This window comes from Tachypleus tridentatus, chromosome 8 (assembly GCF_004210375.1).
Source record: "Tachypleus tridentatus isolate NWPU-2018 chromosome 8, ASM421037v1, whole genome shotgun sequence".
NCBI classification, from domain to species: domain Eukaryota; kingdom Metazoa; phylum Arthropoda; class Merostomata; order Xiphosura; family Limulidae; genus Tachypleus; species Tachypleus tridentatus.
In genome coordinates, this window is record NC_134832.1 from 10,510,546 (window position 1) to 10,516,545 (window position 6,000).

The window sequence follows — 6,000 nt, forward strand, 5'->3', positions numbered from 1 at the left end:
ACTTGTAACGTCTACCAGAACTCATAGGTATAACGAGTAAATATTTACACTGGCAACGACAGATAAATATATTTTTGTTGTTGCTCTTATTATTTGCTTTGGTATTTCGGTTTAAGAATTTTGAGCAGTCAACGGTAGGTTCAAATCAGCAAGAGATGCCGTCAAGTGCAATCAACAATAGATTACGTCAGCTAAGAATACTGTCAGGAACATTTATTTGAAGTTGTTAGTTGTTTTTATTTAAAATGGTTTCATTCTTTCAGTCAATGTTAAAAACTTTAAAAAGACAACAATGAGTGGTTATAAATAGTGAAAAGTAATAATTGTTACATGACTTTTAAAGGATAGATTAAACTACCTCCAAGCAACCAGACATTACTTGGGAGCTGAAATCTTTATTCCTCAAAATAAGTAGTCTTCCGAAAGGTACAAAAATCCTAGAAGTTATGTGACTCTTCTTCAATTACTGCTTTCCAAAATGCTAACATCTTTGTCCATGTTCCAGATAATTTTATTTCAAGTTTAATAGATAGCAACAATGTTTCATCATTGATAATTGTATTTCAGAAAGGTACAGCTTCATTAAATACAAACATTGTATTGAATTGATTTGCGTCATTAAATATTTACAATTTTGTAAAGTGAACCAAATATTTAAATATATTATAAATAAATAGATAGCGACAGTGTATAATAATTTACTTTTATTTAAATAAATGTTTTTAATTAAAATTCCTTACAAGCAATACACTGATTTTTCGATATTACTGTAAACTGCAGTCGATGTACCAGTACCAAGAGTAATGTTCCAACATATCTCTGCTCCCAAAACAAGTTGCTGTCACCATGACCTAAAATGAAAAAAATTGCTGAAAGGGGCCGACTGCTTACAGCGCCAAAACTGTTTAAACAAAGTTGCAAATAAACTTAACATGAACTCGCGGTCAGAATTTGAAATTTACATAATCGATACAGATAGAAAGCTTTTCAGATGTTTAAATTTAAAACACTTTCTGAGGGGAATGCTCCGGGACTTTTCCCTCCCCCCAGGAATGTCATCAGTTTAACTTAGCACCTTTGCCTTTGAATTTCAATCAGCCATGGATTAACCAATAAGAAAAATAAACATGTGCTTAGGGCACCAAGGGAAGGAGGGCACCACAATGTTTTTCCCCTAGCTATCATGCCCTTAACTCTTTCACTGCCACTCTCAACTTTAGTCCATTTTTTTAATTGTCCTTGTCTGCCATGTTTGACTTCACTCTGGAGTGTTAAAAAAAGTTTTATTTGGCTCGGTGAGTAACTAAATTTTCGAAAAACTACTAAACTATGTATTTGAAGTGAAAAGTCATTGATTTGCGAAAGATTCGAGTAAGTAGCAGTACAAAATGTTGATAAAACTTCAGGTGAAAAATGATTCTATGTTATGATATCTGATCTCGAAGATGAAATATTTTTCTCAATCATTCCTTCTGTTGTGGCTATTTATAAAAAAATTATAGGCAGTGGAACTATTTTGTTTTACCTTTTACTGCTTTATTCAGTCACACCTACAGAAAAATAAAAGTTTAATATCACAGAAGCATAAGTCAAACGAAATGATAACAGATGTGTACAGAAACGTAACTAGTTTTATGTTTTTTCGGCTTCTGTTTTCGTACGTTATATTTGGTTTATTGTCTCGTTATTTTAGTTTAATTTGCGTTAGTATTGCATTATTCATGTGTGTTTTGTAATATTTTTATCAATGTGTTTCTCACTGAAGCTTTTCTGAGTCGTAATTTTTTTTGCTCAAACAACTTGCTGCAAAAAAAATTTCATTGTGTGAGTACATGTTTTAAAGTTTTTCATACCAAAAAAAAATGTAGCAATGCCACCGTTCATAGATTACATGTAACCTATAAAAGTATTTGAGCATGTATGTATTCTCTTGTGATTATGTAATAATATAAACAGATCTGAAGCTCAAATTTATTTAGGGGATAAATAACCAACAAAATTTTGTCAAATATACCATTTTTAACCCAATACAATGGTAGTCGTTCAGGTTTTTAAATCTCTAAGGGAAAACCCAAGAGGCAAACCTGTGGCGCTCAGAAACTGTTGTTTCTCTTCAGCCTCACACTTGTTGAGATGATGGATAATATTTGAGAGGAAGGACTTTATATGCAAAATAAGATTACTAGATGGAAGTACTAATAGTACTTAGCTTGGTTGTTATTTAATGAGCACCATAGAGCGTGCCGGACCCAGCTGAGAAGAAGCCATGACGAGCCGGACAAAGAGAAGAAGATCGAGCCTTGCTTGTAATTGTAGACATGAAGACACGAGTAAGGAGATACAGAAATTATACATCTTAACAGTTGTAATGCTTGGGTTAGGATTCGCGTAAGAGTAGTTTCTATAGTAAACAAAAAGTTCAATTAAAACTGGATAACCTGAAATTGGATTACTTCAAAAAACGGGCCTCTTTTCAGGGCTAGGGTAAAGAAATACCCAAAATTTTGCTGTGGGGGGAACGGGAGTACCCCAAAAAAAACCACTTTCACGGCCAGGGCGCCAAATAATCTACCCAGACCGTGCCCTATGATAGCTGATAAAGGAAGTAGGGTTAATAATACAAATAGCAATATGAAAATAAGGACATAATGCAAACATACAAAATTAGGAGAAAAACCTGGGAACCAAAGAGGAAAACTAGTGTGAGACAAACGCCATCAAGGCCTTGAACGCTTCTTGTCTTGAACTTTCTAAACTTGGTGCAAATACAGAGGGCCTTCATGGAGGAGGAGTGGGTCCTCTAGTTGTTATTCTACTGTCAGGGTTGATTTACGTCTTCTTGGGAATCTAGTTCGAGTCAGCAGAGATTTGGTGAAAAGTTCGTTATAACTGCAGTATCAGTACTCATAACCTGTATGGTTTGAGTCTGACTTGAAGTGTCATAAGTGGGGTATTCAGTGGTGTCTGACTGGCTTTGTTGCTTTTTGTCCCTTTGGTTCAGTCGTTGCTGAAGGTTCATGTTGTCATTAGTCTGAGAAAAGTTGTCTCTTTTCTTGGTGAGTGAATGGGTATTACTGGCTACATAGGCTGGCTGCTTCAAAGGGGAGTTATATGAACCACTTTGATTGTTTTCCTTGTCTGATTTTTGATTAAGCGATGAATCTGTAAGTTGTGGTAAGACATCAGTTTGTTGTCTATGGGGTTTAGGTGTCCAGGCTTTAGTAGGGCCGCTCGGCACTGTAATGAAATATATGATAGTAGCTTATTTTTGTTTTTGGAATTTCGCACAAAGCTACTCGAGGGCTATCTGTGCTAGCCGTCCCTAATTTTGCAGTGTAAGACTAGAGGGAAGGCAGCTAGTCATCACCACCTACCGCCAACTCTTGGGCTACTCTTTTACCAACGAATAGTGGGATTGACCGTCACTTTATACGCCCCCACGGCTGGGAGGGCGAGCATGTTTAGCGCGACGCGGGCGCGGACCCGCGACCCTCGGATTACGAGTCGCACGCCTTACGCGCTTGACCATGCCAGGCCATAAAACGTAGTCGGCACTGTGCTTCGAAGTAGTAACTATCTTGATGAATTTAGTAGGTTGGTTGGAATCTTTGGAAAAAATTCTATGGGCGCCGTATATCTCAATCTGGCTTTGGCTTTCTATAGCATGTTTGATTTCTGTGGGATGAATGGAACTATCAACTCCTTTGAGGAAAACAGAGAACAGGTTGGTGAACAACATACTTTGATTTCAGTATTCCACGGCTTACATAAGTATTATGAGTCTGCTAGTGTAGAAGGCTGGAGGAGAAATCCGCCTCGGCGTAGTATTCGGGTTGTTGAAGGGTCGATAGTAGCACCAAGCTTAGCCTGGGCGATAAATGTGGCGATTTGTAACGGCGTAAGATGCGTCAACGATTACCGGCGGGATCGGTGGCGAGACTGGCGCGGTAGGTCCAAGCAGTGAAGACATGTTAGCAGAGTAAATTAAAAGCTCTCCGTTTTACCGAATCAGTAAAAAATGGCAAAAGTAGTGGTATTTCAATGACGGCCGCAGAGCTACCACCCACTTATGCTACACCCAAAAACGGAGATCACATTTATATTCTCCTTACTTCTTCCTTGGTCCTATCCTGACGTCATAATGTCCAGACTCGCTCAGCCCTCTGGTGATATTTTTTATGAGATAAACAAACAATCCGAGAGAGAAACACGGAAACAACGACAACAAACATTTAGGTGTAATTCAACTATTTTGCGACTTTAAATTCAGATCAGTATGTATTCTCTTACATTTCTGAAAAGCTGGGAAAACAATTGACTGATCGGAGCGGTCTTTTAGGTCAGATTGCGTAAGACTTCGACATGTGCGACAACATAATTCTTAACGTTGTTATATGTACACTATGCTACTTGTAGCAGTACAGTACTGTGACACCGTGGTCATACAAATATACTGTAAAGAACCGACAAATCAACAAAAGCAATTTTGAAGTGTCTGAAAGAGTGCATGAATTGAGCAAGTTCATGTGAGCAAGGTTAGTACTGAGTACTAGGCTAAACGTTAGTGGCCTCAGTTGCAATATATTAGAATTAGGCCTGACGTTAGGGTTGTCTGAGAACTGAGTGACAATAATGTTAGGCTTAAATACTGTAATTAGTTTAGTGTAAGCACACTGGAGACGCTACTGTAGCCTAGAATAATGAAGTGAACTATTCCCAATTTAAGGCTGTCGTTTTGAATTTGCCTTCGCATCCAGACATGCAAATAAAACTTTCAGACATGCCTCTTTCGTTGATGTATGGTTTGTTGGCTCATCTAAAATTCCCAGGCCAAAACTGAGCTCAAAGTTGAGGTTACAACTCGTTCTTCAGGATTAAGGTACTCTAGCGTAGGCCTAACTCAGTATTTAGTAGTTCGATGTGCAGTACAGTTTACAATTGATTATATGTTATGTATGTGTACCAGTACAGAATGATCAATATGTATATAAGCTACTATAGTATGTGTTGTTGATCACAAATTGTTTTGGTATACTTTTTGGCTCACAATGGATTTGCATATTACCACTGACATTACTTTTTGCAATCAGCTACTATAGTAGCAACCTTAAAGAAACTTTTGCAATGACTGAAAACTAACTTACTTAAAATGGATTGAAGCCTGTTTCAAATGGTTTTCAACCAGTCAGAATGCAGCAAATCAATAAAGGTATTTATGAATTCATGTTTATGTGCTGATGGATTTAGGTCGTAGGATAACTTTCTGACAATCTCTGTCTAAATGTGGACCTAGAGTTTAATATGTTTGACTGTCTTACCAACGTTTTTCTTTATGAATTTCAGTGTTTTTCTAATCGTTATAACTATATATGACCCGTATTCTTTTTTTTTAAATTTTTGTTTCTGTTTTTCCAAACTGCAAGATGAAACGTGTTCAATTAAGCGGTGCACAAAAGAGAAAACTGGTAAAAAAGAACAACAAAAGTCTTTGGATTTAGTGGCCAATACTGGAAAGTTGAGTAAATTTTTCAGTCAATTTACACAACACGATCTTCCAAATCAAAACCCATTTCCCCCATCATAAGTCACTTGTATTGCATCTGACTCTGACAAGATTGAAGTTGTACCAAGCTCCACACCTACAAGTACTGCTTTGTCCACTTCAAGGTCAGAACATCATGGTGACGTAGAGGTGTCACAGACTGGCTCAACTGGCACCAGTCTGTGACACCTCAACTTTGCCTGTAAATTATCCTGACATCTCTGGTGTTAATGTTGATGCAAGTTACTCTACAAGACAGTCTAAAGTTGAAATAACTGCTGAAAATGAAAATCTAGTGGGATATGGTAAAATGCTTCAGTCTACAAAAGATGAAGCAACTAAAGCAAAAGATCCAGGGTTGTGGCTAGATTTCTCTGCTGATAATGTGGCTTATTGAATTGCTTGTGGATCCACTGACTGTCAGCACCACCTTCTGGACTTTCATTAGTGGTAAACCA